Consider the following 17508-nt stretch of genomic DNA (forward strand, 5'->3'; position numbering starts at 1 on the left):
CGGTGAAGTATGCATCTCCCCCCCCCATCTCAGCCAGGTGAAGTATGCATCTCGCCCCCCCATCTCAGCCAGGTGAAGTATGCATCTCCCCCCATCTCAGCCAGGTGAAGTATGCATCTCTCCCCCCATCTCAGCCAGGTGAAGTATGCATCTCGCCCCCCCCCATCTCAGCCAGGTGAAGTATGCATATCCCCCATCTCAGCCAGGTGAAGTATGCATCCCTCCCCCCCATATCAGCCAGGTGAAGTATGCATCTCTCCCCCTCCCATCTCAGCCAGGTGAAGTATGCATCTCGCCCCCCCATCTCAGCCAGGTGAAGTATGCATCTCTCCCCCCCCCATCTCAGCCAGGTGAAGTATGCATCTCTCCCCCCCATATCAGCCAGGTGAAGTATGCATCTGCCCCCCCCATCTCAGCCAGGTGAATTATGCATCTCCCCCCATCTCAGCCAGGTGAAGCATGCATCTCCCCCCCCCATCTCAGCCCGGTGAAGTATGCATCTCTCCCCCCCATCTCAGCCAGGTGAAGTATGCATCTTTCCCCCTCCCATCTCAGCCAGGTGAAGTATGCATCTCCCCCCCCATCTCAGCCCGGTGAAGTATGCATCTCCCCCCCATCTCAGCCAGGTAAAGTATGCATCTCGCCCCCCCCATCTCAGCCCGGTGAAGTATGCATCTCCCCCCCCATCTCAGCCCGGTGAAGTATGAATCTCCCCCCCATCTCAGCCAGGTGAAGTATGCATCTCGCCCCCCCCATCTCAGCCAGGTGAAGTATGCATCTCCCCCCATCTCAGCCAGGTGAAGTATGCATCTCTCCCCCCATCTCAGCCAGGTGAAGTATGCATCTCTCCCCCCATCTCAGCCAGGTGAAGTATGCATCTTCCCCCCCACCCCCCATCTCAGCCAGGTGAAGTATGCATCTCCCCCACCATCTCAGCCAGGTGAAGTATGCATCTGCCCCCCCCATCTCAGCCCGGTGAAGTATGCATCTCCCCCCCCATCTCAGCCAGCTGAAGTATGCATCTCTCCCCCTCCCATCTCAGCCAGGTGAAGTATGCATCTCCCCCCCATCTCAGCCCGGTGAATTATGCATCTCAGCCCGGTGAAGTATGCATCTCTCCCCCCTCATATCAGCCAGGTGAAGTATGCATCTCTCCCCCTCCCATCTCAGCCAGGTGAAGTATGCATCTCCCCGCCCCATCTCAGCCAGGTGAAGTATGCATCTCTCCCCCCCCATCTCAGCCAGGTGAAGTATGCATCTCTCCCCCCCATCTCAGCCAGGTGAAGTATGCATCTCTCCCCCATCTCAGCCAGGTGAAGTATGCATCTCTCCCCCCATCTCAGCCAGGTGAAGAATGCATCTCCCCCCCCATCTCAGCCAGGTGAAGTATGCATCTCTCCCCCCATCTCAGCCAGGTGAAGTATGCATCTCCCCCCCATCTCAGCCAGGTGAAGTATGCATCCCCCCCACATCTCAGCCAGGTGAAGTATGCATCTCCCCGCCCCCATCTCAGCCAGGTGAAGTATGCATCTCTCCCCCCCATCTCAGCCCGGTGAAGTATGCATCTCCCCCCCATCTCAGCCCGGTGAAGTATGCATCTCCCCCCATCTCAGCCAGGTGAAGTATGCATCTCCCTGCCCCCATCTAAGCCAGGTGAAGTATGCATCTCCCCCCCCCGTCTCAGCCAGGTGAAGTATGCATCTCTCCCCCCCATCTCAGCCAGGTGAAGTATGCATCTCTCCCCCCCATCTCAGCCCGGTGAAGTATGCATCTCCCCCCCTCTCAGCCAGGTGAAGTATGCATCTCCCCACCCCCATCTCAGCCAGGTGAAGTATGCATCTCTCCCCCCTCATCTCAGCCAGGTGAAGTATGCATCGCTCCCCCCTCATCTCAGCCAGGTGAAGTATGCATCTCTCCCCCCCATCTCAGCCAGGTGAAGTATGCATCTCTCCCCCCTCATCTCAGCCAGGTGAAGTATGCATCTCCCCCCCCCCATTCTCAGCCAGGTGAAGTATGCATCTCTCCCCCCATCTCAGCCAGGTGAAGTATGCATCTCCCCCCATCTCAGCCAGGTGAAGTATGCATCTGCCCCCATCTCAGCCAGGTGAAGTATGCATCTCCCCCCCTCATCTCAGCCCGGTGAAGTATGCATCTCTCCCCCCCATCTCAGCCAGGTGAAGTATGCATCTCTCCCCCCCATCTCAGCCAGGTGAAGTATGCATCTCCCCCCCCCCCATCTCAGCCAGGTGAAGTATGCATCTCGCCCCCCCCATCTCAGCCCGGTGAAGTATGCATCTCCCCCCCCCATCTCAGCCAGGTGAAGTATGCATCTCGCCCCCCCATCTCAGCCAGGTGAAGTATGCATCTCGCCCCCCCATCTCAGCCAGGTGAAGTATGCATCTCCCCCCCATCTCAGCCAGGTGAAGTATGCATCTCCCCCCATCTCAGCCAGATGAAGTATGCATCCCCCCCCCATCTCAGCCAGGTGAAGTATGCATCTCCCCCCCCATCTCAGCCAGGTGAAGTATGCATCTCCCCCCCCCCATCTCAGCCAGGTGAAGTATGCATCTCTCCCCCCCCCATCTCAGCCAGGTGAAGTATGCATCTCTCCCCCATCTCAGCCATGAGCAGTATGCATCTCTCCCCCCACATCTCAGCCAGGTGAAGTATGCATTTCTCCCCCTCCCCATCTCAGCCAGGTGAAGTATGCATCTCTCCCCCCCCCATCTTAGCCAGGTGAAGTATGCATCTCTCCCCCCCCCATCTCAGCCAGGTGAAGTATGCATCCCCCCCATCTCAGCCTGGTGAAGTATGCATCTCCCCCCCCATCTCAGCCAGGTGAAGTATGCATCTCTCCCCCTCCCATCTCAGCCAGGTGAAGTATCCATCTCTCCCCCTCCCATCTCAGCCAGGTGAAGTATGCATCTCCCCCCCCACCCCCATCTTAGCCAGGTGAAGTATGCATCTCTCCTCCCCATCTCAGCCAGGTGAAGTATGCATCTCTCCCCCCCCATCTCAGCCAGGTGAAGTATGCATCTCCCCCCATCTCAGCCAGATGAAGTATGCATCTCTTCCCCCCCCCATCTCAGCCAGGTGAAGTATGCATCTCCCCCCCATCTCAGCCAGGTGAAGTATGCATCTCTCCCCCATTTCAGCCAGGTGAAGTATGCATCTCTCCCCCCCATCTCAGCCAGGTGAAGTATGCATCTCCCCCACATCTCAGCCAGGTGAAGTATGCATCCCCCCTCATCTCAGCCAGGTGAAGTATGCATCTCTCCCCCCCCCATTCTCAGCCAGGTGAAGTATGCATCTCTCCCCCCATCTCAGCCAGGTGAAGTATGCATCTCCCCCCCATCTCAGCCAGGTGAAGTATGCACCTCCCCCCCATCTCAGCCAGGTGAAGTATGCATCCCCCCCCCATCTCAGCCAGGTGAAGTATGCATCTCTCCCCCTCCCATCTCAGCCAGGTGAAGTATGCATCTCGCCCCCCCATCTCAGCCAGGTGAAGTATGTATCTCCCCCCATCTCAGCCAGGGGAAGTATGCATCTCCCCCCATCTCAGCCAGGTGAAGTATGCATCTCCCCCCTCATCTCAGCCCTGTGAAGTATGCATCTCTCTCCCCCCCCCCCATCTCAGCCAGGTGAAGTATGCATCCCCCCCATCTCAGCCAGGTGAAGTATGCATCTCCCCCCCATCTCAGCCAGGTGAAGTATGCATCTCTCCCCCTCCCATCTCAGCCAGGTGAAGTATGCATCTCGCCCCCCCATCTCAGCCAGGTGAAGTATGCATCTCCCCCCATCTCAGCCAGGGGAAGTATGCATCTCCCCCCATCTCAGCCAGGTGAAGTATGCATCTCCCCCCCTCATCTCAGCCCTGTGAAGTATGCATCTCCCCCCCCCCCATCTCAGCCAGGTGAAGTATGCATGTCTCCCCCCCCATCTCAGCCAGGTGAAGTATGCATCCCCCCCCCCCATCTCAGCCAGGTGAAGTATGTATCTCTCCCCCCCATCTCAGCCAGGTGAAGTATGCATCTCCCCCCCATCTCAGCCAGGTGAAGTATGCATCTCTCCCCCCCCATCTCAGCCAGGTGAAGTATGCATCTCTCCCCCCTTCTCAGCCAGGTGAAGTATGCATCTCTCCCCCTCCCATCTCAGCCAGGTGAAGTATGCATCTCGCCCCCCTCATCTCAGCCAGGTGAAGTATGCATCTCCCCCCATCTCAGCCAGGTGAAGTATGCATCTCCCCCCATTTCAGCCAGGTGAAGTATGCATCTCCCCCCCCTCATCTCAGCCCGGTGAAGTATGCATCTCTCCCCCCATCTCAGCCAGGTGAAGTATGCATCTCTCCCCCCCCCATCTCAGCCAGGTGAAGTATGCTTCTCCCCCCCCCATCTCAGCCAGGTGAAATATGCATCTCGCCCCCCCCCATCTCAGCCCGGTGAAGTATGCATCTCCCCCCCCATCTCAGCCAGGTGAAGTATGCATCTCGCCCCCCCATCTCAGCCAGGTGAAGTATGCATCTCGCCCCCCCATCTCAGCCAGGTGAAGTATGCATCTCCCCCCCATCTCAGCCAGGTGAAGTATGCATCTCCCCCCATCTCAGCCAGATGAAGTATGCATCCCCCCCCCATCTCAGCCAGGTGAAGTATGCATCTCCCCCCATCTCAGCCAGGTGAAGTATGCATCTCCCCCCCATCTCAGCCAGGTGAAGTATGCATCTCTCCCCCCCCCCCCTCTCAGCCAGGTGAAGTATGCATCTCTCACCCATCTCAGCCATGAGCAGTATGCATCTCTCCCCCCCCCCATCTCAGCCAGGTAAAGTATGCATTTCTCCCCCTCCCCATCTCAGCCAGGTGAAGTATGCATCTCTCCCCCCCCCATATCTCAGCCAGGTGAAGTATGCATCTCTCCCCCCCATCTCAGCCAGGTGAAGTATGCATCCCCCCCATCTCAGCCCGGTGAAGTATGCATCTCCCCCCCATCTCAGCCAGGTGAAGTATGCATCTCTCCCCCTCCCATCTCAGCCAGGTGAAGTATCCATCTCTCCCCCTCCCATCTCAGCCAGGTGAAGTATGCATCTCTCCCCCCCCACCCCCATCTCAGCCAGGTGAAGTATGCATCTCCCCCCATTTCAGCCAGGTGAAGTATGCATCTCCCCCCCCTCATCTCAGCCCGGTGAAGTATGCATCTCTCCCCCCATCTCAGCCAGGTGAAGTATGCATCTCTCCCCCCCCCCATCTCAGCCAGGTGAAGTATGCTTCTCCCCCCCCCATCTCAGCCAGGTGAAATATGCATCTCGCCCCCCCCCATCTCAGCCCGGTGAAGTATGCATCTCCCCCCCCATCTCAGCCAGGTGAAGTATGCATCTCGCCCCCCCATCTCAGCCAGGTGAAGTATGCATCTCGCCCCCCCATCTCAGCCAGGTGAAGTATGCATCTCCCCCCCATCTCAGCCAGGTGAAGTATGCATCTCCCCCCATCTCAGCCAGATGAAGTATGCATCCCCCCCCCATCTCAGCCAGGTGAAGTATGCATCTCCCCCCATCTCAGCCAGGTGAAGTATGCATCTCCCCCCCATCTCAGCCAGGTGAAGTATGCATCTCTCCCCCCCCCCTCTCAGCCAGGTGAAGTATGCATCTCTCACCCATCTCAGCCATGAGCAGTATGCATCTCTCCCCCCCCCATCTCAGCCAGGTAAAGTATGCATTTCTCCCCCTCCCCATCTCAGCCAGGTGAAGTATGCATCTCTCCCCCCCCCATATCTCAGCCAGGTGAAGTATGCATCTCTCCCCCCCATCTCAGCCAGGTGAAGTATGCATCCCCCCCATCTCAGCCCGGTGAAGTATGCATCTCCCCCCCATCTCAGCCAGGTGAAGTATGCATCTCTCCCCCTCCCATCTCAGCCAGGTGAAGTATCCATCTCTCCCCCTCCCATCTCAGCCAGGTGAAGTATGCATCTCTCCCCCCCCACCCCCATCTCAGCCAGGTGAAGTATGCATCTCTCCTCCCCATCTCAGCCAGGTGAAGTATGCATCTCTCCCCCCCCATCTCAGCCAGGTGAAGTATGCATCTCCCCCCCATCTCAGCCAGGTGAAGTATGCATCTCTCCCCCATTTCAGCCAGGTGAAGTATGCATCTCTCCCCCCCATCTCAGCCAGGTGAAGTATGCATCTCCCCCCCATCTCAGCCAGGTGAAGTATGCATCCCCCCCTCATCTCAGCCAGGTGAAGTATGCATCTCTCCCCCCCATTCTCAGCCAGGTGAAGTATGCATCTCTCCCCCCCATCTCAGCCAGGTGAAGTATGCATCTCCCCCCCCCCATCTCAGCCAGGTGAAGTATGCATCCCCCCCCATCTCAGCCAGGTGAAGTATGCATCTCCCCCCCCATCTCAGCCAGGTGAAGTATGCATCTCTCCCCCTCCCATCTCAGCCAGGTGAAGTATGCATCTCGCCCCCCCATCTCAGCCAGGTGAAGTATGCATCTCCCCCCATCTCAGCCAGAGGAAGTATGCATCTACCCCCATCTCAGCCAGGTGAAGTATGCATCTCCCCCCTCATCTCAGCCCTGTGAAGTATGCATCTCTCCCTCCCATCTCAGCCAGGTGAAGTATGCATCTCTCCCCCCCCATCTCAGCCAGGTGAAGTATGCATCCCCCCCCATCTCAGCCAGGTGAAGTATGCATCTCTCCCCCCCATCTCAGCCAGGTGAAGTATGCATCTCCCCCCCATCTCAGCCAGGTGAAGTATGCATCTCTCCCCCCCATCTCAGCCAGGTGAAGTATGCATCTCTCCCCCCATCTCAGCCAGGTGAAGTATGCATCTCTCCCCCCCATCTCAGCCAGGTGAAGTATGCATCTCCCCCCCATCTCAGCCAGGTGAAGTATGCATCTCTCCCCATCTCAGCCATGTGAAGTATGCATCTCTCCCCCCCCCATCTCAGCCAGGTGAAGTATGCATCTCTCCCCCTCCCCATCTCAGCCAGGTGAAGTATGCATCCCTCCCCCTCCCATCTCAGCCAGGTGAAGTATGCATCTCTCCCCCCCACCCCCATCTCAGCCAGGTGAAGTATGCATCTCTCCCCCCCCATCTCAGCCAGGTGAAGTATGCATCTCTCCCCCCCATCTCAGCCAGGTGAAGTATGCATCTCCCCCCCCCCCCATCTCAGCCAGGTGAAGTATGCATCTCTCCCCCCCATCTCAGCCAGGTGAAGTATGCATCTCGCCCCCCCCATCTCAGCCCGGTGAAGTATGCATCTCCCCACCCCCCCATCTCAGCCAGGTGAAGTATGCATCTCGCCCCGCATCTCAGCCAGGTGAAGTATGCATCTCGCCCCCCCATCTCAGCCAGGTAAAGTATGCATCTCGCCCCCCCATCTCAGCCAGGTGAAGTATGCATCTCTCCCCCCACCATCTCAGCCAGGTGAAGTATGCATCTCCCCCCCATCTCAGCCAGGTGAAGTATGCATCTCTCCCCCCCCCTATCTCAGCCAGGTGAAGTATGCATCTCTCCCCGCCCATCTCAGCCAGGTGAAGTATGCATCTCCCCCCCCATCTCAGCCAGGTGAAGTATGCATCTCTTCCCGCATCTCAGCCATGTGAAGTATGCATCTCCCCCCCCCCATCTCAGCCAGGTGAAGTATGCATCTCTCCCCCTCCCCATCTCAGCCAGGTGAAGTATGCATCTCCCCCCCCCCATCTCAGCCAGGTGAAGTATGCATCGCTCCCCCCCATCTCAGCCAGGTGAAGTATGCATCTCCCCCCCATCTCAGCCCGATGAAGTATGCATCTCCCCCACCCATCTCAGCCAGGTGAAGTATGCATCTCTCCCCCTCCCATATCAGCCAGGTGAAGTATGCATCTCTCCCCCCCCCACCCCCATCTCAGCCAGGTGAAGTATGCATCTCTCCCCCCCATCTCAGCCAGGTGAAGTATGCATCTCTCCCCCCCCCATCTCAGCCAGGTGAAGTATGCATCCCTCCCCGACCCCCATCTCAGCCAGGTGACGTATGCATCTCTCCCCCCCCACCCCCATCTCAGCCAGGTGAAGTATTCATCTCTCCCCCCATCTCAGCCAGGTGAAGTATGCATCTCCCCCCCCCATCTCAGCCAGGTGAAGTATGCATCCCTCCCCCCCATCTCAGCCAGGTGAAGTATGCATCTCCCCCCATCTCAGCCCGGTGAAGTATGCATCTCCCCCCCCATCTCAGCCAGGTGAAGTATGCATCTCTCCCCCTCCCATCTCAGCCAGGTGAAGTATGCATCTCTCCCCCTACCATCTCAGCCAGGTGAAGTATGCATCTCCCCCCCCACCCCCATCTCAGCCAGGGGAAGTATGCATCTCTCCCCCCCCCCATCTCAGCTAGGTGAAGTATGCATCTCTCCCCCCCCATCTCAGCCAGGTTAAGTATGCATCCCTCCCCCACCCCCATCTCAGCCAGGTGAAGTATGCATCTCTCCCCCCCCACCCCCATCTCAGCCAGGTGAAGTATGCATCTCTCCCCCCCCATCTCAGCCAGGTGAAGTATGCATCTCTCCCCCTCCCATCTCAGCCAGGTGAAGTATGCATCTCTCCCCCTCCCATCTCAGCCAGGTGAAGTATGCATCCCCCCCCACCCCCATCTCAGCCAGGGGAAGTATGCATCTCTCCCCCCCCATCTCAGCCAGGTGAAGTATGCATCTCTCCCCACCCCATCTCAGCCAGGTTAAGTATGCATCCCTCCCCCACCCCCATCTCAGCCAGGTGAAGTATGCATCTCTCCCCCCCCACCCCCATCTCAGCCAGGTGAAGTATGCATCTCTCCCCCCCCATCTCAGCCAGGTGAAGTATGCATCTCTCCCCCTCCCATCTCAGCCAGGTGAAGTATGCATCTCCCCCCCATCTCCGCCAGGTGAAGTATGCATCTCTCCCCCCATCTCAGCCAGGTGAAGTATGCATCTCTCACCCCCATCTCAGCCAGGTGAAGTATGCATCTCCCCCCCATCTCAGCCAGGTGAAGTATGCATCTCTCCCCTCCCATCTCAGCCAGGTGAAGTATGCATCTCCCCCACCATCTCAGCTAGGTGAAGTATGCATCTCTCCCCCTCCCATCTCAGCCAGGTGAAGTATGCATCTCCCCCCCCATCTCAGCCCGGTGAAGTATGCATCCCCCCCATCTCAGCCAGGTGAAGTATGCATCTCTCCCCCTCCCATCTCAGCCAGGTGAAGTATGCATCTCTCCCCCCCATCTCAGCCAGGTGAAGTATGCATCTCCTCCCCCCATCTCAGCCAGGTGAAGTATGCATTTCTCCCCCTCCCATCTCAGCCAGGTGAAGTATGCATCTCGCCCCCCCCCATCTCAGCCCGGTGAAGTATGCATCTCCCCCCCCATCTCAGCCAGGTGAAGTATGCATCTCTCCCTCCCCATCTCAGCCAGGTGAAGTATGCATCTCGCCCCCCCATCTCAGCCAGGTGAAGTATGCATCTCTCCCCCCCATCTCAGCCAGGTGAAGTATGCATCTCCCCCCCCCCATCTCAGCCAGGTGAAGTATGCATCTCGCCCCCCCATCTCAGCCAGGTGAAGTATGCATCTCTCCCCCCCCATCTCAGCCAGGTGAAGTATGCATCCCCCCCCATCTCAGCCAGGTGAAGTATGCATCTCTCCCCCCCATCTCAGCCAGGTGAAGTATGCATCTCTCCCCCCCATCTCAGCCAGGTGAAGTATGCATCTCCCTCCCCCCATCTCAGCCAGGTGAAGTATGCATCTCCCCCCCCATCTCAGCCAGGTGAAGTATGCATCTCTCCCCCGCATCTCAGCCAGGTGAAGTATGCATCTCCCCCCCATCTCAGCCAGGTGAAGTATGCACCTCTCCCCCTCCCATCTCAGCCAGGTGAAGTATGCATCTCTCCCCCCCATCTCAGCCAGGTGAAGTATGCATCTCCCCCCATCTCAGCCAGGTGAAGTATGCATCTCTCCCCCCCATCTCAGCCAGGTGAAGTATGCATCTCTCCCCCATCTCAGCCAGGTGAAGTATGTATCTCTCCCCCCCATCTGAGCCAGGTGAAGTATGCATCTCCCCGCCCCATCTCAGCCAGGTGAAGTATGCATCTCTCCCCCATCTCAGCCAGGTGAAGTATGCATCTCCCCCCCCTCTCAGCCAGGTGAAGTATGCATCTCTCCCCCCATCTCAGCCAGGTGAAGTATGCATCTCTCCCCCCCCCTCTCAGCCAGGTGAAGTATGCATCTCTCCTCCCCATCTCAGCCAGGTGAAGTATGCATCCCCCCCCCCCATCTCAGCCAGGTGAAGTATGCATCTCTCCCCCCCATCTCAGCCAGGTGAAGTATGCATCTCTCCCCCCCATCTCAGCCAAGTGAAGTATGCATCTCTCCCCCACATATCAGCCAGGTGAAGTATGCATCTCTCCCCCCCCCATATCAGCCAGGTGAAGTATGCATCTCTCCCCCTCCCATCTCAGCCAGGTGATGTATGCATCTCCCCCCCCATCTCGACCAGGTGAAGTATGCATCTATCCCCCTCCATCTCAGCCAGGTGAAGTATGCATCTCTCGCCCCCATCTCAGCCAGGTGAAGTATGCACCTCTCCCCCCCCCCATATCAGCCAGGTGAAGTATGTATCTCTCTCCCTCCCATCTCAGCCAGGTGAAGTATGCATCTCTCCCCCCCATCTCAGCCAGGTGAAGTATGCATCTCTCCCCCTCCCATCTCAGCCAGGTGAAGTATGCATCTCCCCCCCCATCTCAGCCCGGTGAAGTATGCATCTCCCCCCCATCTCAGCCAGGTAAAGTATGCATCTCGCCCCCCCCATCTCAGCCCGGTGAAGTATGCATCTCCCCCCCCATCTCAGCCCGGTGAAGTATGAATCTCCCCCCCATCTCAGCCAGGTGAAGTATGCATCTCGCCCCCCCCATCTCAGCCAGGTGAAGTATGCATCTCCCCCCATCTCAGCCAGGTGAAGTATGCATCTCTCCCCCCATCTCAGCCAGGTGAAGTATGCATCTCTCCCCCCATCTTAGCCAGGTGAAGTATGCATCTTCCCCCCCACCCCCCATCTCAGCCAGGTGAAGTATGCATCTCCCCCACCATCTCAGCCAGGTGAAGTATGCATCTCCCCCCCCCCATCTCAGCCCGGTGAAGTATGCATCTCCCCCCCCATCTCAGCCAGCTGAAGTATGCATCTCTCCCCCTCCCATCTCAGCCAGGTGAAGTATGCATCTCCCCCCCCCATCTCAGCCCGGTGAATTATGCATCTCAGCCCGGTGAAGTATGCATCTCTCCCCCCTCATATCAGCCAGGTGAAGTATGCATCTCTCCCCCTCCCATCTCAGCCAGGTGAAGTATGCATCTCCCCGCCCCATCTCAGACAGGTGAAGTATGCATCTCTCCCCCCCCATCTCAGCCAGGTGAAGTATGCATCTCTCCCCCCCATCTCAGCCAGGTGAAGTATGCATCTCTCCCCCCCCATCTCAGCCAGGTGAAGTATGCATCTCTCCCCCATCTCAGCCAAGTGAAGTATGCATCTCTCCCCCCATCTCAGCCAGGTGAAGAATGCATCTCCCCCCCCATCTCAGCCAGGTGAAGTATGCATCTCTCCCCCCCCATCTCAGCCAGGTGAAGTATGCATCTCTCCCCCATCTCAGCCAGGTGAAGTATGCATCTCTCCCCCCATCTCAGCCAGGTGAAGTATGCATCTCCCCCCCATCTCAGCCAGGTGAAGTATGCATCCCCCCCACATCTCAGCCAGGTGAAGTATGCATCTCCCCGCCCCCATCTCAGCCAGGTGAAGTATGCATCTCTCCCCCCCATCTCAGCCCGGTGAAGTATGCATCTCCCCCCCATCTCAGCCCGGTGAAGTATGCATCTCCCCCCATCTCAGCCAGGTGAAGTATGCATCTCCCTGCCCCCATCTAAGCCAGGTGAAGTATGCATCTCCCCCCCCGTCTCAGCCAGGTGACGTATGCATCTCTCCCCCCATCTCAGCCAGGTGAAGTATGCATCTCTCCCCCCCATCTCAGCCCGGTGAAGTATGCATCTCCCCCCCCTCTCAGCCAGGTGAAGTATGCATCTCCCCGCCCCCATCTCAGCCAGGTGAAGTATGCATCTCTCCCCCCTCATCTCAGCCAGGTGAAGTATGCATCGCTCCCCCCTCATCTCAGCCAGGTGAAGTATGCATCTCTCCCCCCCATCTCAGCCAGGTGAAGTATGCATCTCTCCCCCCTCATCTCAGCCAGGTGAAGTATGCATCTCCCCCCCCATTCTCAGCCAGGTGAAGTATGCATCTCTCCCCCCATCTCAGCCAGGTGAAGTATGCATCTCCCCCCATCTCAGCCAGGTGAAGTATGCATCTCCCCCCATCTCAGCCAGGTGAAGTATGCATCTCCCCCCCTCATCTCAGCCCGGTGAAGTATGCATCTCTCCCCCCCATCTCAGCCAGGTGAAGTATGCATCTCTCCCCCCCATCTCAGCCAGGTGAAGTATGCATCTCCCCCCCCCATCTCAGCCAGGTGAAGTATGCATCTCGCCCCCCCCATCTCAGCCCAGTGAAGTATGCATCTCCCCCCCCATCTCAGCCAGGTGAAGTATGCATCTCGCCCCCCCCATCTCAGCCAGGTGAAGTATGCATCTCCCCCCCATCTCAGCCAGGTGAAGTATGCATCTCCCCCCCATCTCAGCCAGATGAAGTATGCATCCCCCCCCCATCTCAGCCAGGTGAAGTATGCATCTCCCCCCCATCTCAGCCAGGTGAAGTATGCATCTCCCCCCCCCCATCTCAGCCAGGTGAAGTATGCATCTCCCCCCCCTATCTCAGCCAGGTGAAGTATGCATCTCTCCCCCATCTCAGCCATGAGCAGTATGCATCTCTCCCCCCACATCTCAGCCAGGTGAAGTATGCATTTCTCCCCCTCCCCATCTCAGCCAGGTGAAGTATGCATCTCCCCCCCCCCATTTTAGCCAGGTGAAGTATGCATCTCTCCCCCCCCATCTCAGCCAGGTGAAGTAGGCATCCCCCCCATCTCAGCCTGGTGAAGTATGCATCTCCCCCCCCCATCTCAGCCAGGTGAAGTATGCATCTCTCCCCCTCCCATCTCAGCCAGGTGAAGTATCCATCTCTCCCCCTCCCATCTCAGCCAGGTGAAGTATGCATCTCCCCCCCCCCCACCCCCATTTTAGCCAGGTGAAGTATGCATCTCTCCTCCCCATCTCAGCCAGGTGAAGTATGCATCTCTCCCCCCCCATCTCAGCCAGGTGAAGTATGCATCTCCCCCCCATCTCAGCCAGATGAAGTATGCATCTCTTCCCCCCCCCCCATCTCAGCCAGGTGAAGTATGCATCTCCCCCCCATCTCAGCCAGGTGAAGTATGCATCTCTCCCCCATTTCAGCCAGGTGAAGTATGCATCTCTCCCCCCCATCTCAGCCAGGTGAAGTATGCATCTCCCCCCCCATCTCAGCCAGGTGAAGTATGCATCCCCCCTCATCTCAGCCAGGTGAAGTATGCATCTCTCCCCCCCCCATTCTCAGCCAGGTGAAGTATGCATCTCTCCCCCCATCTCAGCCAGGTGAAGTATGCATCTCCCCCCCATCTCAGCCAGGTGAAGTATGCACCTCCCCCCATCTCAGCCAGGTGAAGTATGCATCCCCCCCCATCTCAGCCAGGTGAAGTATGCATCTCTCCCCCTCCCATCTCAGCCAGGTGAAGTATGCATCTCGCCCCCCATCTCAGCCAGGTGAAGTATGCATCTCCCCCCATCTCAGCCAGGGGAAGTATGCATCTCCCCCCATCTCAGCCAGGTGAAGTATGCATCTCCCCCCTCATCTCAGCCCTGTGAAGTATGCATCTCTCCTCCCCCCATCTCAGCCAGGTGAAGTATGCATCCCCCCCATCTCAGCCAGGTGAAGTATGCATCTCCCCCCCCATCTCAGCCAGGTGAAGTATGCATCTCTCCCCCTCCCATCTCAGCCAGGTGAAGTATGCATCTCGCCCCCCCATCTCAGCCAGGTGAAGTATGCATCTCCCCCCATCTCAGCCAGGGGAAGTATGCATCTCCCCCATCTCAGCCAGGTGAAGTATGCATCTCCCCCCCTCATCTCAGCCCTGTGAAGTATGCATCTCTCCCCCCCCCCATCTCAGCCAGGTGAAGTATGCATCTCTCCCCCCATCTCAGCCAGGTGAAGTATGCATCTCTCCCCCTCCCATCTCAGCCAGGTGAAGTATGCATCTCGCCCCCCTCATCTCAGCCAGGTGAAGTATGCATCTCCCCCATCTCAGCCAGGTGAAGTATGCATCTCCCCCCATTTCAGCCAGGTGAAGTATGCATCTCCCCCCCCTCATCTCAGCCCGGTGAAGTATGCATCTCTCCCCCCATCTCAGCCAGGTGAAGTATGCATCTCTCCCCCCCCCCATCTCAGCCAGGTGAAGTATGCTTCTCCCCCCCCCCCATCTCAGCCAGGTGAAGTATGCATCTCGCCCCCCCCCATCTCAGCCCGGTGAAGTATGCATCTCCCCCCCCATCTCAGCCAGGTGAAGTATGCATCTCGCCCCCCCATCTCAGCCAGGTGAAGTATGCATCTCGCCCCCCCATCTCAGCCAGGTGAAGTATGCATCTCCCCCTCATCTCAGCCAGGTGAAGTATGCATCTCCCCCCATCTCAGCCAGATGAAGTATGCATCCCCCCCCATCTCAGCCAGGTGAAGTATGCATCTCCCCCCATCTCAGCCAGGTGAAGTAAGCATCTCCCCCCCCATCTCAGCCAGGTGAAGTATGCATCTCTCCCCCCCCCCCATCTCAGCCAGGTGAAGTATGCATCTCTCCCCCATCTCAGCCATGAGCAGTATGCATCTCTCCCCCCCCATCTCAGCCAGGTAAAGTATGCATTTCTCCCCCTCCCCATCTCAGCCAGGTGAAGTATGCATCTCTCCCCCCCCATATCTCAGCCAGGTGAAGTATGCATCTCTCCCCCCCCATCTCAGCCAGGTGAAGTATGCATCCCCCCCCCATCTCAGCCCGGTGAAGTATGCATCTCCCCCCCCATCTCAGCCAGGTGAAGTATGCATCTCTCCCCCTCCCATCTCAGCCAGGTGAAGTATCCATCTCTCCCCCTCCCATCTCAGCCAGGTGAAGTATGCATCTCTCCCCCCCCACCCCCATCTCAGCCAGGTGAAGTATGCATCTCTCCTCCCCATCTCAGCCAGGTGAAGTATGCATCTCTCCCCCCCCATCTCAGCCAGGTGAAGTATGCATCTCCCCCCCATCTCAGCCAGGTGAAGTATGCATCTCTCCCCCATTTCAGCCAGGTGAAGTATGCATCTCTCCCCCCCATCTCAGCCAGGTGAAGTATGCATCTCCCCCCCATCTCAGCCAGGTGAAGTATGCATCCCCCCCTCATCTCAGCCAGGTGAAGTATGCATCTCTCCCCCCCCATTCTCAGCCAGGTGAAGTATGCATCTCTCCCCCCCATCTCAGCCAGGTGAAGTATGCATCTCCCCCCCCCATCTCAGCCAGGTGAAGTATGCATCTCCCCCCCCCCATCTCAGCCAGGTGAAGTATGCATCTCCCCCCCCATCTCAGCCAGGTGAAGTATGCATCTCTCCCCCTCCCATCTCAGCCAGGTGAAGTATGCATCTCGCCCCCCCATCTCAGCCAGGTGAAGTATGCATCTCCCCCCATCTCAGCCAGGGGAAGTATGCATCTACCCCCATCTCAGCCAGGTGAAGTATGCATCTCCCCCCTCATCTCAGCCCTGTGAAGTATGCATCTCTCCCTCCCATCTCAGCCAGGTGAAGTATGCATCTCTCCCCCCCCATCTCAGCCAGGTGAAGTATGCATCCCCCCCCCATCTCAGCCAGGTGAAGTATGCATCTCTCCCCCCCATCTCAGCCAGGTGAAGTATGCATCTCCCCCCCATCTCAGCCAGGTGAAGTATGCATCTCTCCCCCCCATCTCAGCCAGGTGAAGTATGCATCTCTCCCCCCATCTCAGCCAGGTGAAGTATGCATCTCTCCCCCCCATCTCAGCCAGGTGAAGTATGCATCTCCCCCCCATCTCAGCCAGGTGAAGTATGCATCTCTCCCCATCTCAGCCATGTGAAGTATGCATCTCTCCCCCCCCCATCTCAGCCAGGTGAAGTATGCATCTCTCCCCCTCCCCATCTCAGCCAGGTGAAGTATGCATCCCTCCCCCTCCTATCTCAGCCAGGTGAAGTATGCATCTCTCCCCCCCACCCCCATCTCAGCCAGGTGAAGTATGCATCTCTCCCCCCCCATCTCAGCCAGGTGAAGTATGCATCTCTCCCCCCCATCTCAGCCAGGTGAAGTATGCATCTCCCCCCCCCCATCTCAGCCAGGTGAAGTATGCATCTCTCCCCCCCATCTCAGCCAGGTGAAGTATGCATCTCGCCCCCCCCCATCTCAGCCCGGTGAAGTATGCATCTCCCCACCCCCCCCATCTCAGCCAGGTGAAGTATGCATCTCGCCCCGCATCTCAGCCAGGTGAAGTATGCATCTCGCCCCCCCATCTCAGCCAGGTAAAGTATGCATCTCGCCCACCCATCTCAGCCAGGTGAAGTATGCATCTCTCCCCCCACCATCTCAGCCAGGTGAAGTATGCATCTCCCCCCCATCTCAGCCAGGTGAAGTATGCATCTCTCCCCCCCCATCTCAGCCAGGTGAAGTATGCATCTCTCCCCCCCATCTCAGCCAGGTGAAGTATGCATCTCCCCCCCCATCTCAGCCAGGTGAAGTATGCATCTCTTCCCGCATCTCAGCCATGTGAAGTATGCATCTCCCCCCCCCCCCATCTCAGCCAGGTGAAGTATGCATCTCTCCCCCTCCCCATCTCAGCCAGGTGAAGTATGCATCTCCCCCCCCCCCATCTCAGCCAGGTGAAGTATGCATCGCTCCCCCCATCTCAGCCAGGTGAAGTATGCATCTCCCCCCCCATCTCAGCCCGATGAAGTATGCATCTCCCCCACCCATCTCAGCCAGGTGAAGTATGCATCTCTCCCCCTCCCATATCAGCCAGGTGAAGTATGCATCTCTCCCCCCCCCACCCCCATCTCAGCCAGGTGAAGTATGCATCTCTCCCCCCCATCTCAGCCAGGTGAAGTATGCATCTCTCCCCCCCCCATCTCAGCCAGGTGAAGTATGCATCCCTCCCCGACCCCCATCTCAGCCAGGTGAAGTATGCATCTCTCCCCCCCCACCCCCATCTCAGCCAGGTGAAGTATGCATCTCTCCCCCCATCTCAGCCAGGTGAAGTATGCATCTCCCCCCCCCCCATCTCAGCCAGGTGAAGTATGCATCCCTCCCCCCCATCTCAGCCAGGTGAAGTATGCATCTCCCCCCATCTCAGCCCGGTGAAGTATGCATCTCCCCCCCATCTCAGCCAGGTGAAGTATGCATCTCTCCCCCTCCCATCTCAGCCAGGTGAAGTATGCATCTCTCCCCCTCCCATCTCAGCCAGGTGAAGTATGCATCTCCCCCCCCACCCCCATCTCAGCCAGGGGAAGTATGCATCT

The sequence above is a fragment of the Ambystoma mexicanum genome, chromosome 14 (assembly GCF_040938575.1).
Source record: "Ambystoma mexicanum isolate Mex_15411 chromosome 14, UKY_AmexF1_1, whole genome shotgun sequence".
NCBI lineage: Eukaryota > Metazoa > Chordata > Amphibia > Caudata > Ambystomatidae > Ambystoma > Ambystoma mexicanum.